The following is an 18,133-nucleotide window of genomic DNA, read 5'->3' as shown; positions in this document are numbered from 1 at the left end:
ACTAAGACACAGTACTGCTAACACTAGAGGCCAGACACTAATACACAGTACTGATAACACTAGAGGCCAGGCATTAAGACACAGTACTGATAACACTAGAGGCCAGACACTAAGACACAGTACTGATAACACTAGAGGCCAGACACTAAGACACAGTACTGCTAACACTAGAGGCCAGACACTAAGACACAGTACTGCTAACACTAGAGGCCAGGCACTAAGACACAGTACTGCTAACACTAGAGGCCAGGCACTAAGACACAGTACTGCTAACACTAGAGGCCAGGCACTAAGACACAGTACTGCTAACACTAGAGGCCAGACACTAAGACACAGTACTGCTAACACTAGAGGCCAGGCACTAAGACACAGTACTGCTAACACTAGAGGCCAGACACTAAGACACAGTACTGATAACACTAGAGGCCAGACACTAAGACACAGTACTGCTAACACTAGAGGCCAGACACTAAGACACAGTACTGCTAACACTAGAGGCCAGACACTAAGACACAGTACTGATAACACTAGAGGCCAGGCACTAAGACACAGTACTGTTAACACTAGAGGCAGACACTAAGACACAGTACTGCTAACACACTAAGAGACAGTACTGCTAACACTAGAGCCAGACACTAAGACACAGTACTGTAACACTAGAGGCCAGACACTAAGACACAGTACTGCTAACACTAGAGGCCAGACACTAAGACACAGTACTGATAACACTAGAGGCCAGGCACTAAGACACAGTACTGTTAACACTAGAGGCCAGACACTAAGACACAGTACTGCTAACACTAGAGGCCAGACACTAAGACACAGTACTGTTAACACTAGAGGCCAGACACTAAGACAGTACTGCTAACACTAGAGGCCAGACACTAAGACACAGTACTGTTAACACTAGAGGCCAGACACTAAGACACAGTACTGATAACACTAGAGGCCAGACACTAAGACACAGTACTGTTAACACTAGAGGCCAGACACTAAGACACATACTGCTAACACTAGAGGCACTAAGACAGTACCAGACACTAAGACACAGAACTGATAACACTAGAGTCCAGACACTAAGACACAGTACTGATAACACTAGAGGCCAAGCACTAAGACACAGTACTGTTAACACTAGAGGCCAGGCACTAAGACACAGTACTGATAACACTAGAGGCCAGACACTAAGACACAGTACTGATAACACTAGAGGCCAGACACTAAGACACAGTACTGATAACACTAGAGGCCAGACACTAAGACACAGTACTGCTAACACTAGAGGCCAGACACTAAGACACAGTACTGCTAACACTAGAGGCCAGGCACTAAGACACAGTACTGCTAACACTAGAGGCCAGGCACTAAGACACAGTACTGCTAACACTAGAGGCCAGACACTAAGACACAGTACTGCTAACACTAGAGGCCAGGCACTAAGACACAGTACTGCTAACACTAGAGGCCAGGCACTAAGACACAGTACTGCTAACACTAGAGGCCAGGCACTAAGACACAGTACTGCTAACACTAGAGGCCAGACACTAGACACTAAGACACAGTACTGCTAACACTAGAGGCCAGACACTAAGACACAGTACTGATAACACTAGAGGCCAGGCACTAAGACACAGTACCTGATAACACTAGAGGCCAGGCACTAAGACACAGTACTGCTAACACTAGAGGCCAGACACTAAGACACAGTACTGTTAACACTAGAGGCCAGACACTAAGACACAGTACTGATAACACTAGAGGCCAGGCACTAAGACACAGTACTGCTAACACTAGAGGCCAGACTCTAAGACACAGTACTGTTAACACTAGAGGCCAGACACTAAGACACAGTACTGTTAACACTAGAGGCCAGGCACTAAGACACAGTACTGATAACACTAGAGGCCAGACTCTAAGACACAGTACTGCTAACACTAGAGGCCAGACACTAAGACACAGTACTGTTAACACTAGAGGCCAGGCACTAAGACACAGTACTGATAACACTAGAGGCCAGGCACTAAGACACAGTACTGCTAACACTAGAGGCCAGACACTAAGACAGTACTGCTAACACTAGAGGCCAGGCACTAAGACACAGTACTGCTAACACTAGAGGCCAGGCACTAAGACAGTACTGCTAACACTAGAGGCCAGACACTAAGACACAGTACTGCTAACACTAGAGGCCAGGCACTAAGACATTACTGCTAACACTAGAGGCCAGACACTAAGACACAGTACTGATAACACTAGAGGCCAGACACTAAGACAGTACTGCTAACACTAGAGGCCAGACACTAAGACACAGTACTGCTAACACTAGAGGCCAGACACTAAGACACAGTACTGATAACACTAACACTAGAGGCCAGAGCACTAAGACACAGTACTGCTAACACTAGAGGCCAGGCACTAAGACACAGTACTGATAACACTAGAGGCCAGGCACTAAGACACAGTACTGTTAACACTAGAGGCCAGGCACTAAGACACAGTACTGCTAACACTAGAGGCCAGACACTAAGACACAGTACTGATAACACTAGAGGCCAGACACTAAGACACAGTACTGCTAACACTAGAGGCCAGGCACTAAGACACAGTACTGATAACACTAGCTGACACTAAGACACAGTACTTAACACTTCAGTGACAATTTAAGACACAGTACTGCTAACACTATTGTCAGAGTTCAGTACTGATAACACTGATGGGATGTTTTAAGACACAGTACTTCAACACAGAGGCCTCCACCCCGACAATCTCCCAACACTAGAGAGCCAGGCACTAAGACACAGTACTGCTAACACTAGGGCCAGGTCACTAAGACACAGTACTGATAACACTAGAGGCCAGGCACTAAGACACAGTACTGTTAACACTAGAGCCAGACACTAAGACACAGTACTGATAACACTAGATGCCAGACTCTAAGACACAGTACTGTAACACTAGAGGCCAGACACTAAGACACAGTACTGTTAACACTAGAGGCCAGACACTAAGACACAGTACTGATAACACTAGAGGCCAGGCACTAAGACACAGTACTGCTAACACTAGAGGCCAGACACTAAGACACAGTACTGCTAACACTAGAGGAAGGCACTAAGACACAGTACTGTTAACACTAGAGGCCAGACACTAAGTAATAACACTGGTCATTTAAGAGATGATACTGTTAACACTAGAAGCCAGACACTAAGACACAGTACTGCTAACACTGAGGCCAGGCACTAAACACAGTACTGCTAACACTAGAGGCCAGGCATTAATACACAGTACTGTTAACACTAGAGGCCAGGCACTAAGACACAGTACTGTTAACACTAGAGGCCAGACACTAAGACACAGTACTGATAACACTAGAGGCCAGACTCTAAGACACAGTACTGTTAACACTAGAGGCCAGACACTAAGACACAGTACTGTTAACACTAGAGGCCAGACACTAAGACACAGTACTGATAACACTAGAGTGCCAGGCACTAAGACACAGTACTGTTAACACTAGAGGCCAGACACTTTAAGACACAGTACTGATAACACTAGAGGCCAGATGACACAGTACTTTAACACTAGAGGCCATTTACTAAGACACATACTGTTAACACTAGATTCCAGACACTAAGACACAGTACTGTAACACTAGAGGCCATGGCACTAAGACACAGTACTGTTAACACTGGTGCCAGACACTAAGACACAGTACTGATAACACTAGAGGCCAGGCACTAAGACACAGTACTGTCACTAGAGACCTAAGACACAGTACTGTTAACACTAGAGGCCAGCACTAAGACACAGTACTGTTAACACTAGAGGCCAGACACTAAGACACAGTACTGATAACACTAGAGGCCAGACTCTAAGACAGTACTGATAACACTAGAAGTCCAGACACTAAGACACAGTACTGATAACACTAGAGGCCAGACACTAAGACACAGTACTGTTAACACTAGAGGCCAGACACTAAGACACAGTACTGCTAACACTAGAGGCCAGACACTAAGACACAGTACTGCTAACACTAGAGGCCAGGCACTAAGACACAGTACTGCCTCACTAGAGGCCAGGCACTAAGACACAGTACTGCCTCACTAGAGACACTAAGAACAGTACTGCTAACACTAGCCTCACTGAGACATTGCTAACACTAGAGTCAGACACTAAGACAGTACTGAACACTTGAGGCCAGACACTAAGACACTACTGATAACACTGAGGCCAGGCATTAATACAGTACTGCTAACACTGAGGCAGGCACTAAGACACAGTACTGCCTAACACTAGAGACATTGGAACTAAGACACTCTGCCTAACACTAGAGGCAGACACTAAGACACAGTACTGCCTCACTGAGACATTGGACACTAAGACACAGTACTGATAACACTGCCCAGAGCACTAAGACACAGTACTGCTAACACTAGAGGCCAGACACTAAGACACAGTACTGATAACACTAGAGGCCAGGCACTCACTGAGAACACTGGAACCACAGTCAGTACTGCCTCACTAGAGACAGTGGAACCACAGTCACTCTGCCTCACTGAGAACACTAGAGGCATTGGATTACCACAGTCACTCTGCACAGTCACTGTTAACACTAGAGGCCAGGCACTAAGACAGTACTGCTAACACTAGAGGCAGACACTAAGACACAGTACTGATAACACTAGAGCCTCACTGAGACAGTACTGATAACACTAGAGGCCAGGCATTAATACCTGCCTCACTGAGACAGACACTAAGACACAGTACTGATAACACTAGTCAGGCATTAATGCCTCACTGAGACACTGGAGGCCAGGCACTCTAGTAATTGTTTGTAGTTTTGCTGAACCGACACCTTCAGTGACAACCATATTCAGTCACTTCTGTCTCACTGATGATCCTGATGGGATGGAACCTCAGGATTCACCCCAGCCTCACTGAGACATTGGAAATCTCCCTGCCTCACTGCAGAACCACAGTCACTCTGCCTCACTGAGACATTGGAACCGGTCACGTCACGGGAGCGGCTCGACTCTGCATCTCACTGAGACATTCAGGCCAAGCCGTCTGCTCACTGAGACAGGATCCAAGGTCGTATCCACAGGAGCAAGAGCCTGGACAGCATCGACCTGCTGGACTCCAACGTAAGTGAAGACACTAAAATGACAGACCTTTTCCTATTACTTCAAGTCCCCCAAGTAATAATATGGTCATTTAGCAGATGATGGAACGGAACTCATCCAACACTGCAAACATTGGAACCACAGTCACCATGCCTCACTGAGACATTGGAACCATTCATTCCGCTCCAGTCACTCCACGAGCCTCCTCCCCACTGAGACATTGGAACCACCAACCTCCTTTGCACTCACATGCCTCACTGAGCATTGCGACATAGCCCTAGCTAGTAATATGGCCTCACTGAGACATTGGACGCACCTATCCAAAGTGACTTACAGTACAGTGAGTCAGTGCCTCACTGAGACATTGGAACCATGTACATGTTTATCTGCCTCATGTTGCGCCTAAGTAATGATAAGTTCATTTCCAGAGTGATTTACTGAACTGTCAGACATTGGTACCACAGATTCACTCTGCCTCACTGAGACATTGGAACCACAGTCACTCTGCCTCACTGAGACATTGGAACCGGTGGCGTCACTCTGCCTCACTGAGACATTGGAACCAGTAGTCACTCTGCCTCACTGAGACATTGGGAACCACAGTCACTCTGCCTCACTGAGACATTGGAATGTGTTGGAACACAGTCACTCTGCCTCACTGAGACATTGGAACCAAGCAAAACTGCCTCACTGAGACATTGAACCAGTCACTCTGCCTCACTGAGACATTGGAACCACAGTCACTCTGCCTCACTGAGACATTGGAACCACAGTCACTCTGCCTCACTGAGACATTGGAACCAGTCACTCTGCCTCACTGAGACATTGGAACCACAGTCACTCTGCCTCACTGAGACATTGGAACCACAGTCACTCTGCCTCACTGAGACATTGGAACCAGTCACTCTGCCTCACTGAGACATTGGAACCACAGTCACTCTGCCTCACTGAGACATTGGAACCACAGTCACTCTGCCTCACTGAGACATTGGAACCACAGTCACTCTGCCTCACTGAGACATTGGAACCAGTCACTCTGCCTCACTGAGACATTGGAACCACAGTCACTCTGCCTCACTGAGACATTGGAACCACAGTCACTCTGCCTCACTGAGACATTGGAACCAGTCACTCTGCCTCACTGAGACATTGGAACCACAGTCACTCTGCCTCACTGAGACATTGGAACCACAGTCACTCTGCCTCACTGAGACATTGGAACCACAGTCACTCTGCCTCACTGAGACATTGGAACCAGTCACTCTGCCTCACTGAGACATTGGAACCAGTCACTCTGCCTCACTGAGACATTGGAACCAGTCACTCTGCCTCACTGAGACATTGGAACCAGTCACTCTGCCTCACTGAGACATTGGAACCAGTCACTCTGCCTCACTGAGACATTGGAACCACAGTCACTCTGCCTCACTGAGACATTGGAACCACAGTCACTCTGCCTCACTGAGACATTGGAACCACAGTCACTCTGCCTCACTGAGACATTGGAACCAGTCACTCTGCCTCACTGAGACATTGGAACCACAGTCACTCTGCCTCACTGAGACATTGGAACCAGTCACTCTGCCTCACTGAGACATTGGAACCACAGCCACTCTGCCTCACTGAGACATTGGAACCACAGTCACTCTGCCTCACTGAGACATTGGAACCACAGTCACTCTGCCTCACTGAGACATTGGAACCAGTCACTCTGCCTCACTGAGACATTGGAACCAGTCACTCTGCCTCACTGAGACATTGGAACCAGTCACTCTGCCTCACTGAGACATTGGAACCACAGTCACTCTGCCTCACTGAGACATTGGAACCAGTCACTCTGCCTCACTGAGACATTGGAACCTCAGCCAGGTTCAGGTTCATGGCTATACTTGATTCAGAGCCAGGCTGAGAAGATGAAGGCTGGTTGGTCTGAGTAGCCAGCTTGGGTTCAGTTGTAGTGTCCATCTCTGAATTTGGTTTGATTTATTTGATAATTAAAAGTACATGGAAGTGTGCTCTGGCAGGAGACAGTGGTGACATAACAACTATGAAGGATAATTAAACAGTAAGGCCCGAGGGGGTGTGGTATATGGCCAATATACCACGGCTAAGGGCTGTTTAAGCATGACGCAACGAGGAGTGCCTGGATACAGCCCTATATTAGCCATATATCACAAACCCTCGAGGTGCCTTATTGCTATTATTAAACTGGTTACCAACATAATTAGAGCAGTAAAAATAAATGTTTTGTCGTACCTGTGGTATACGGTCTGATATATCACAGCTGTCAGCCAATCAGCATTCAGGGCTGGAACCACCCAGTTTATAATACACAATAAATCTCTAAAGGCTTATATGCATTACAGTCCTGCTGCTGTCCGTCCGCCTGTCTGTCCTCACAGAGAGGAGAGACAGAGTGACTTACCACAAACCCGTTGTGTCTTCATGAGCTGTCTGTAACATTCGTCTGAATGAATGGACCAAGGAGCAGCGTACTTAAGAGTTCCACATGTTTAATAAATATGAAACTCACCAAAAACAATACAGACGAAAACGAAACGCGACATTCTGGGCTGCTCACAGGCAGCTACACAAAAACAATATCCCACAAACAACAGGTGAGGAAAAGGCTGCCTAAATATGATCCCCAATCAGAGACAACAATAGACAGCTGCCTCTGATTGGGAACCATACCAGGCCAACATAGAAATGCAAAAAACTAGACTACCCACCCTAGTCACACCCCGACCTAACCAAAATAGAGAATAAAAAGGATTTCTAAGTCCAGGGCATGACACTGTCACTCTCTCTCTCACACACACACACACACACACACACACACACACACACACACACACACACACACACACACACACACACACACACACACACACACACACACACACACACACACGCGCACAGGATATGTGCACGCTCGCACAAGCACACACACACACACAGGATATGTGCACGCTGGCACAAACACACACACCTCAGTTTCAGGTTCGAAGAGCCAGAGAGGTCACTGTCACATCACTGTGTCTCTCTCTCTAGAGACTAAGAACACAGCTGATAGCCTCTGGTCTCTCACACTGTATATCCTCCAACTGCTCTTAAATACAAGTAAAACTAAATGCATGCTCTTCAACCGGTTGCTGCCTGCACCTGCCCGCCCGTCCATCATCACTACTCTGGACGGTTCGGACTTAGAATATGTGGACAACTACAAATACCTAGATGTCTGGTTAGACTGTAAACTCTCCTTCCAGACTCACATCAAACATCTCCAATCCAAAGTTAAATTTAGAATTGGTTTCCTATTTCACAACAAAGCATCCTTCACTCATGCTGCCAAACATACCCAGGTAAAACGGACCATCCTACCGATCCTCGACTTCGGCGATGTAATTTACAAAATAGCCTCCAATACCCTACTCAATAAATTGGATGCAGTCTATCACAGTGCCATCCTTTTTGTCACCAAAGCCCCATATACTACCCACCACTGCGACCTGTACGCTCTCGTTGGCTGGCCCTCGCTTCATACTCATCACCAAACCCACTGGCTCCATGTCATCTACAAGACCCTGCTAGGTAAAGTCCCCCCTTATCTCAGCTCGCTGGTCACCATAGCATCTCCCACCTGTAGCACGCGCTCCAGCAGGTATATCTCTCTGGTCACCCCCAAAACCAATTCTTCCTTTGGCCGCCTCTCCTTTCAGTTCTCTGCTGCCAATGACTGGAACGAACTACAAAAATCTCTGAAACTGGAAACACTTATCTCCCTCACTAGCTTTAGGCACCAGCTGTCAGAGCAGCTCACAGATTACTGCACCTGTACATAGCCCATCTATAATTTAGCCCAAACAACTACCTCTTCCCCTACTGTATTTATTTATTTTGCTCCTTTGCACCCCATTATTTTTATTTCTACTTTGCACATTCTTCCACTGCAAATCTACCATTCCAGTGTTTTACTTGCTATATTGTATTTACTTTGCCACCATGGCCTTTTTTTGCCTTTACCTCCCTTATCTCACCTCATTTGCTCACATCGTATATAGACGTATTTTTTCTACTGTATTATTGACTGTATGTTTGTTTTACTCCATGTGTAACTCTGTGTTGTTGTATGTGTCGAACTGCTATGCTTTACCTTGGCCAGGTCGCAATTGTAAATGAGAACTTGTTCTCAACTTGCCTACCTGGTTAAATAAAGGTGAAATAAAAAATAAACGTACAGTGTGTGTGTGTGTGTGTGTGTGTGTGTGTGTGTGTGTGTGTGTGTGTGTGTGTGTGTGTACATTGCACAAGTGAGAGGGAAAGGGAAACTTGCTGACTAGCTCAAACCCAAATGTAGCTTATGGAAGTAACAGTCCGCCTTACAGTGAGTGATGAGGGGAGAGGAGAGGAGAGGAGAGGAGAGGAGAGGAGAGGGGGAGAGGAGAGGAGAGATGAAAGGAAAGATCTACCTATCAGTGAGTAATGAGGGGCTGCAGCTGTGGAGAGGAGAGGAGAGGAGAGGAGAGGAGAGGAGAGGAGAGGAGAGGAGAGGAGAGGAGAGGAGAGGAGAGGAGAGGAGAGATGAGAGGGAAGATCTACCTATCAGTGAGTGATGAGGGGCTGCAGCTGTGGAGAGGAGAGGAGAGGAGAGGAGAGGAGAGGAGAGGAGAGGAGAGGAGAGGAGAGGAGAGGAGAGGAGAGGAGAGGAGAGGAGAGGAGAGGAGAGGAGAGGAGAGGAGGAGGAAGAGGAGAGGAGAGGAGAGAGGAGAGGGAGGAGAGGAGAGGAGAGAGGGAAAGATCTACCTATCAGTGAGTGATGAGGGGCTGCAGCTGTGGAGAAGAGAGGAGAGGAGATGAGAGGAGAGGAGAGGAAAGGAGAGATGAGAGGAAAGATCTACCTATCAGTGAGTGATGAGGGGCTGCAGCTGTGGAGAGGAGAGGAGAGGAGAGGAGAGGAGAGGAGAGGAGAGGACAGGAGAGGAGAGGAGAGGAGAGGAGAGGAGAGGAGAGGAGAGAGGGAAGATCTACCTATCAGTGAGTGATGAGGGGCTGCAGCTGTGGAGAGGAGAGGAGAGGAGAGGAGAGGAGAGGAGAGGAGAGGAGAGGAGAGGAGAGGAGAGAGGAAAGATCTACCTATCAGTGAGTGATGAGGGGCTGCAGCTGTGGAGAGGAGAGGAGAGATGAGAGGGAAGATCTACCTATCAGTGAGTGATGAGGGGCTGCAGCTGTGGAGAGGAGAGGAGAGGAGAGGAGAGGAGAGGAGAGGAGAGGAGAGGAGAGGAGAGGAGAGGAGAGAGGAAAGATCTACCTATCAGTGAGTGATGAGGGGCTGCAGAACACAGGAGGAACCGAGATCGAGTGGATCTCTTTCCAGCAGCATCCCACTACAACCTCACTCACATAGTGTGGGGGAAAACAAATCCACTGCTTCAATCATGTTTTATTCATTTCTGGTTTATTCGGATAGGAACAGATCAAAACACTGAGTAAAAAATAATAATTTGATGCCTTGTACTACAGCAACACACTACAACCTCAGAGATGGCCTCTGCTACTGAGGTGCAGGGGGGGGGATATTCGATTGGTTGTGACATGTAACGTTATCACCATTAGTTTAATGACCTCATCCCACTACTAAAAGCTCCTTCACACAGGGCTGGAGGACCAAACCGCTGATGCGGAGATCTGGGACGGATTCATAGTGAGTTTTATACTAAAGCAAAATCGAATTTGATCTTGCATTAGGTTTTGATTGAAGAACAATCACTATAATCACTATAATCACTATAATCACTATAACTATAATCATTATAATCACTATAATTGGGGGTCGGTAACCGAAAAATTGCTAGATTGAATCCCTGAGCTGACAAGGTAAAAATCTGTCATTCTGCCCCTGAACAAGGCAGTTAACCCACTGTTCCTAGGCTGTCATTGTAAATAAGAATTTGTTCTTTACTGACTTGCCTAGTTAAATAAAATAAAAATGCATTGTGGCATGTTTAACCATTAGTTTCTATAGCACTAAATCTCCAGTCAGAGGGGTATACAGCCAAGAAAGATCAATGACTTAGCCAGCTAACTTGCCTTTAAATAGGCATGGTCTAACTGACTCAACAACCCAAAAATACATAACCTAAGTTGAACTTTCTTATGCTGCGTTTAGATGGTACGAGGTAGAAGGTAGACGGCAAAAACCGGATGTCATTGTTTTCAACGAGAGCACGATGGTAAATACCGTTGAGTCTGGCTGTGGACAGACTGCGCTTCCGACCCGTGTTAAAATAGTTTCAACTTTTGCAGTCAGCCGTCGCGTTGTTTTCTTCGGGATGTTGATTTGCACTGTTTGTTTACTGTAATCACCAGGGCAACGCATACAGTCGTGTCGGTTTGCTTTTGCCGTCTTTCAGCTACGCGGACTGGTATGAAGTGCAATAGTGTTGTTTGTACTCATAAACGGGTTTATACTCATAAACAACATAAACAACATCCATGCTTCATAGCATTTGGTTCATTTCTGGATTATTTGGATAGGGACAGATAGATGCATTGAATAAACAAACTGGAGTCTGTCTCGTTGCACCATAGTGTCTAATGTATTCAGATTTTCAACACCTGTCCCTTGCAGTATCATTTTAAGTCTTTCATGTGTTTGAAAGTGAATGTATGATTTGTTGGGGCATAAATATGTATTAATTCAGGACCATTAATACAATTATATTGCTCCTTGCAGGATATTGTAGTTATTACTCCATAATAGGGAGGATTTCTGTTTTCATGTTTGATGGCCCAACCCTTTGACTTCATGGCCAGGGGGCGGAGCCGTGGCTCTGGGCCCACTCTCACTGTCATTGTGTTGGCAAGATGACCACTTGTTCACAGAAAGCTTGAATCTGATGTTTGCGCTAAGGCTGCAGAAAGCACAACAGAGATAGAGGGAGAAGGACTATAAAACCATATCTGGAAAAGAACAGACACTGGGGAAGACGAGAAGAGAGGTTGCTTAGCCTCTTTGTAGGCGATCATTGTAAATAAGAATTTGTTCTTAACTGACTTGCCCAGTTAAATCCTCCACCCCTGCTGTACTAAGGACAACCACAATGTCAGGGACAGAATGTGTGCATCCCAAATGGGACCCTATTCCCTATATAGTGCACTACTTTAGACCAGAATAAGGCACTGTGTAGGGAATAGGGTACGAATTTCAGAAAATGGGACCCTATTCCCTATATAGTGCACTACTTTAGACCAGAATAAGGCACTGTGTAGGGAATAGGGTACGAATTTCAGACTGCAGCCAATGTCATTGTAAGTTGACATAACTAGCCAGGGACGGACTTATCCATCTCATCTATCTTTCTATCTTACAGTATTATGCAGCAGTGAATGTACAGTATCATGAATTCATTGAGTTGGGATAAGAACTGAGCTTCCTTTTAATGAATACATGTACTGCTGGCGCACACACACACACACACACACACACACACACATACACACACACACACACACACACATACACACACACATACACACACACATACACACACACACACACACACACACACACACACACACACACACACACACACACACACATACACACACACACACACACACACACACACACACACACACACACACACACACACACATACACACACACACACACACACACACATACACACACACATACACGCACACACGCACACACACACGCACACACACACACACCCCTTAGGCTTTCTTTGTGTACATTAGACTTCTTCACTGAGACAATAGAGACATATGAGTCATCTTTCCTGCTGTTCAGAGGAGTTTTAAACCCCCACAGAACGTACTTTGCGTCCACAATGCGTCCTCCCCTATTTCCTATGGGCCCTGGTCTAAAATAGAGTACTGGATAGGTAGGGAACAGGGTTCCGTTTGGGACACATGGTCCATTTCTTGCAGTGATATCCTGGAGGAGTTCTACAACAATGAGAATTTCCATCTAAGGACCTTGGTTATATATGTGAGAACTAAGAAAATGGGGGAAGGTGGGGGGTGGGGGGGGGGGGGTTATGCAGTATTTTTCTTGCCCCAATCAGCTCGTTCAGAGAATATTTTAAGGAAGGAATGTTTTCTGCAGAGAGGTTAGAGTATATCCCAGGCTCTATATAGTGCACTACTTTTGACCAGGACTTGGCACCCTATTACCTAGTGCTTTAATTTCGACCAGGTCTTGGCACCCTAATCACTAGTGCTTTAATTTCGACCAGGACTTGGCACCCTATTCCCTAGTGCTTTAATTTGGACCAGGACTTGGCAGCCTATTCCCTAGTGTACTACTTTTGACCAGAAACATGGCACCCTATTCCCTAGTGCACTACTTTTGACCAGATACATGGCACCCTATTCCCTAGTGCTTTAATTTCAACCTGGACTTGGCACCCTATTCCCTAGTCCACTACTTTTGACCAGATACATGGCACCCTATTCCCTAGTGCACTACTTTTGACCAGGACTTGGCACCCTATTCCCTAGTGCACTACTTTTGACCAGATACATGGCACCCTATTCCCTAGTGCACTACATTTGACCAGATGCATGGCACCCTATTCCCTAGTGCACTACTTTTGACCAGGACTTGGCACCCTATTCCCTAGTGCTTAAATTTCGACCAGGACTTGGCACCCTATTCCCTAGTGCTTTAATTTCGACCAGGACTTGGCACCCTATTTCCTTGTGCTTAAATTTCGACCAGGACTTGGCACCCTATTCCCTAGTGCTTTAATTTCGACCAGATACATGGCACCCTATTCCCTAGTGCTTTAATTTCGACCAGGACTTGGCACCCTATTCCCTAGTGCACTACTTTTGACCAGATACATGGCACCCTATTCCCTAGTGCACTACCTTTGACCAGGACTTGGCACCCTATTCCCTAGTGCACTACTTTTGACCAGATACATGGCACCCTATTCCCTAGTGCACTACTTTTGACCAGGACTTGGCACCCTATTCCCTAGTGCTTAAATTTCGACCAGGACTTGGCACCCTATTCCCTAGTGCTTTAATTTCGACCAGGACTTGGCACCCTATTTCCTTGTGCTTAAATTTCGACCAGGACTTGGCACCCTATTCACTAGTGCTTTAATTTCGACCAGGACTTGGCACCCTATTCCCTAGTGCTTTAATTTCGACCAGGACTTGGCACCCTATTCACTAGTGCTTTAATTTCGACCAGGACTTGGCACCCTATTTCCTTGTGCTTAAATTTCGACCAGGACTTGGCACCCTATTCCCTAGTGCTTTAATTTCGACCAGGACTTGGCACCCTATTCCCTAGTGCACTACTTTTGACCAGATACATGGCACCCTATTCCCTAGTGCACTACCTTTGACCAGGACTTGGCACCCTATTCCCTAGTGCACTACTTTTGACCAGATACATGGCACCCTATTCCCTAGTGCACTACTTTTGACCAGGACTTGGCACCCTATTCCCTAGTGCACTACTTTTGACCAGATACATGGCACCCTATTCCCTAGTGCACTACTTTTTGACCAGGACTTGGCACCCTATTCCCTAGTGCACTACTTTTTGACCAGGACTTGGCACCCTATTCCCTAGTGCACTACTTTCGACCAGATACATGGCACCCTATTCCCTAGTGCACTACTTTTGAGCAGGAGGAAACCCCCATTTCTCTATAGCTAATCATAGGGAAGTAGTTTGGGGGGTGGGGTGTGTTGTCTATATTGGTCCAGTAATACAGAACTAGTAAAGGACCAGTGCACTCTACTTTTATCACTTTTTTGTAACTAAATGTATTAGAGTGTTTACCAGCATTTGTAACTTGCTTGTTATATGTCTACAAGTTTCAAGACGATACTTTTTGCAAATGCAACTTAATTCTATGTGAAAACTGAAATGGCCTGTTCATTAATGTTCCATTCATTTTAGTAAACACTCTTAACCAGAGCAGTAGTGAGTGTGTACATTTTCGTACTGGTCCCCCGCGGGAATCGAACCCACAACCCTGATGTTGCACACGACATGCTCTACCAACTGTGCCACATCGTCACAAACCACTTGATGTCTCCATGTACTCAATTACTGTATTGTACATTGTTTTATCATCATGGTGATGAAAAGTCTACAGGTAGAAAACTAGATGACCCGCCTATGTACAATACACTAATGTACATTTACATTAAGTGGTTTGAAAGGATGGTAAATTAATACTGCACAAAAAATTGGTTGTTTTCCCATGTTATTTGATCAAGAAAAATATTTAATTTGATGTGGATGTTTGATGTTTTATTTCTAGATTCCATTAGAATGCCATCACAGAGAGAGAAAAAATGTATAGCAAAAAAATAACGTGTATTTTTATTAACATTTCTTTTTTTAAATTCAGATTTTTCAGGAGACGTTGCATCACCCTCAACAACCCTACGTTCCGTGGCTATGAATATAATGCACTTCTTTAGGCCAGAACTGCCATTGCGGACACAGACAAACTAAGAGGGCCCTACTGGTATATGATATACCATCTTTAAAACCAGATTATCTGATGTGCCGGATGCACTTTTAAAGACAGATTATCTGATGTACCAGTGGCAGTTTTAATCTCAGATTATTTTATGTACCAGAGGCAGTTTTAATCTCAGATTATCTGATGTACCAGAGGCAGTTTTAATCTCAGATTATCTGATGTACCAGAGGCAGTTTTAAAACCAGATAAAAGCACTAATCAAAATAATCACTCTTTAAAGGTGCATGATCACTCAACCTAATATATATATATATATATATAAATATATATATATAAACACACACACATCTGCTATCCCCCTCTCCTTGTGCTTATATGCACACACACACCTAAAATCCCCTTTGTGGCTGCAGTAGAGGCTACTGTGAACAGAGGTTCCCAAAGCACCCCCCCCGCCCGACTCAGTACCTAAAAAAAAAATAGCGTAAGCATTTTTCCTCTGCTCAGTCCTCTGAATGTGCTGCAGCTGCATTTATGGAGGAGAGCGGAGGAGCAACTGCAGCTGAATGAGCCAATCTGCATATTCAGGGTTTGTTGTAAGGAGATGGTTCCTATATCAAGGAGGAGGAGGAGGAGAAAGAGAAGGAGAGTGTGGGAGAGGGCTTATGCTGTGTGATTACAGTAGAGTGGGAAGTTTTGTGTGGAGTGAGGGGAGGACAGGAGGACAGGTGTGTGTGTGTGTGTGTGTGTGTGTGTGTGTGTGTGTGTGTGTGTGTGTGTGTGTGTGTGTGTGTGTGTGTGTGTGTGTGTGTGTGTGTGTGTGTGTGTGTGTGTGTGTGTGTGTGTGTGTCACGTGTGTGCCTGCCTGGGGTGTAGTGTGTGTGAGACCCCACTGCCTCTGTGGAAAACAGCAGATGTTAGGAGCAGTGACTCAGGAGCAGGGTCTTTGGAGAAGGGTGTGTGTGTGTGTGTGTGTGTGTATGTGTGTGTGTGCACATTTGTGTGTCTATGAATATCCATACAGATGAGACCCACGGCACATCACTGCATGTACTTTAACTAGAGTGAAATAAATATAATTAATATCTTCTATGTCTCTCGTATTTAAAATATTTTTGGTTGGTATGTGTTATGTGCCGTAGGTATTCACTTTGAATTACCTAATTAATATTATAACAGAGAAACCTATAGGGGGGGGCTGGATGATGAATATTGATGATCGTACTCTACACTCATAATTAATAACGTGATGCATTGAATTTAATATTGATGATCGTACTGTTCACTCATAATTAATAACGTGATGCATTGAATTTAATATTGATGATCGTACTGTACACTCACAATTATTAATGTGATGCATTGAATTGAATATTGATGATCGTACTGTTCACTCATAATTAATAATGTGATCTATTGAATTGAATATTGATGATCGTACTGTTCACTCATAATTAATAATGTGATCTATTGAATTGAATATTGATGATCGTACTGTTCACTCATAATTAATAATGTGATCTATTGAATTGAATATTGATGATCGTACTGTTCACTCATAATTAATAACATGATGCATTGAATTTAATATTGATGATCGTACTGTTCACTCATAATTAATAATGTGATCTATTGAATTGAATATTGATGATCGTACTGTTCACTCATAATTAATAATGTGATCTATTGAATTGAATATTGATGATCGTACTGTTCACTCATAATTAATAATGTGATCTATTGAATTGAATATTGATGATCGTACTGTTCACTCATAATTAATAATGTGATCTATTGAATTGAATATTGATGATCGTACTGTTCACTCATAATTAATAATGTGATCTATTGAATTGAATATTGATGATCGTACTGTTCACTCATAATTAATATTGGATGGATGGCCACGCAGTCGTGGGTGAACAGGGAGTACAGGAGAGGGCTGAGAACGCACCCTTGTGGGACCCCAGTGTTGAGGATCAGTGGGGTGGAGATGTTGTTGCCAACCCTCACCACCTGGGGGGCGGCCCGTCAGGAAGTCCAGGACCCAGTTGCACAGGGCGGGGTCGAGACCCAATAAAACAAGGATTGTTTCCATTCTCTATCTATCTAATACCATGTTTTTACAATTAGAGTACATTTCAGTTCAAATCCAACTTTATGATGCTGTGTTGTTTGTCGTTGATAAGGGAGCGGTTGAAATTTACACAATTGTTACCCAGGAGGAAATGGGAGATACGTACTTTTTCAATTTCAGTCAGGGGGAGGGTATAGTATTAGTATTAGTATTAAGTATTAGTATGTACTATTAAGTATTAATATTTAGTATAAATTTGAGTATTTAGTATTTTATTTATTTATTTTTGTCCATGTGAGGGTCATGTAATTTGTAATCGATTAAATGTCATATTGCTCAGTGTTTGAGAATGAGTTGCTTGTTATAGTATGTGTTTCTGATGCTGCACCTCATGCCTGCTGGGCGGGATAGATCAAGTGGTCCTAGTGTGGTCTCAATTGATC

The 18,133-nt window shown here is 44.9% G+C and overlaps 1 pseudogene; it reads left to right on the top strand.

Moving 5' to 3' along the window:
- Positions 1-5,089: 5,089 nt before the first annotated feature.
- LOC135556724 (tight junction protein ZO-1-like) overlaps positions 5,090-18,133 on the top strand; it is a 173,247-nt pseudogene continuing 160,203 nt past the window's right edge.

This window comes from Oncorhynchus masou, chromosome 15 (assembly GCF_036934945.1).
Source record: "Oncorhynchus masou masou isolate Uvic2021 chromosome 15, UVic_Omas_1.1, whole genome shotgun sequence".
NCBI lineage: Eukaryota > Metazoa > Chordata > Actinopteri > Salmoniformes > Salmonidae > Oncorhynchus > Oncorhynchus masou.
The sequence above is the reverse complement of the archived record's forward strand: the minus strand, read 5'-3'. Positions and strand labels throughout refer to the sequence as shown.